We start from the raw sequence: 1,148 nt of genomic DNA, 5'->3' as shown, positions 1-1,148 counted from the left end.
CCTGCTGCTGCTGCTGCAAGTCGCTTGAGTCGAGTCCGACTCTGTGCGACCCCATAGACGGCAGCCCACCAGGCTCCCCCATCCCTGGGATTCTCCAGACAAGAACACTGGAGTGGGTTGCCATTTCCTTCTCCAGGGGATCTTCCCAACCCAGGGGTCGAAACCAGGTCTCTGGCCTCACAGGAAGATTTTTTTACCATCTGAGCCGCATCGGAAGCCCCTCTTTTAAAATGTTAAATCTTTTAACATGCCAAACGTGTGTCATTTGTAACTGTACTAACGATGAATACTTTTATCTTCTGGTACAAAACATGTGATGGAACACATACTTTTCAGAGCCATTTGGAGTTTTTGGTGTGTGAAACACACAATCATGGTTCTCTTTTTGCTTGTGTTTCTATTAAGGTATCTGTGTTTTTACCATTGTTTTTGTTTTCAAATTTTTTGGGTGCAAAATCCAGAAACAATACCTTTGATTTAAAGAAGTTCTTTGTATATCCACTGTATATACATTCTTTTTGGTTACATGATATTTTCTCCAAATTTGGTACTTGTCTGTTCACTCACTTCATGATATCCTCTGATGCTTCAGTTCAGTTCAGTTCAGTCACTCAGTCATGTCCGACTCTTTGCGACCCCATGAACCGCAGCACGCCAGGCCTCTCTATCCATCACCAACTCCTGGAGTCCACCCAAACCAATGTCCATCGAGTGGATGATGCCATCTCATTCTCTATTGTCCCCTTCTCCTCCTGCCCTCAATCTTTGCCAGCATCAGAATCTTTTCAAATGAGTCAGCTCTTCCCATCAGGTGGCCAAAGTATTGGAGTTTCAGCCTCAACATCAGCCCTTCCAATAAACACCCAGGACTGATCTCCTTTAGGATGGACTAGTTGGACCTCCTTGTAGTCCAAGGGGTGGTCAAGAGTCTTCTCCAACACCACAGTTCAAAAGCATCAATACTTCAGTGCTCAGCTTTCTTTATAGTCCAACTCTCACATCCATACATGACTACTGGAAAAACCATAGCCTTGACTAGATGGACCTTTGTTGGCAAACTAATGTCTCTGCTTTTTAATATGCTGTCTAGGTTGGTCATAACTTTCCTTCCAAGGAGTAAGCGTCTTTTAATTTCATGGCTGCAATCA

This window comes from Bison bison, unplaced genomic scaffold (assembly GCF_000754665.1).
Source record: "Bison bison bison isolate TAMUID 2011002044 unplaced genomic scaffold, Bison_UMD1.0 scf7180017864211, whole genome shotgun sequence".
In the NCBI taxonomy this organism is placed as follows: domain Eukaryota; kingdom Metazoa; phylum Chordata; class Mammalia; order Artiodactyla; family Bovidae; genus Bison; species Bison bison.
The sequence above is the reverse complement of the archived record's forward strand: the minus strand, read 5'-3'. Positions refer to the sequence as shown.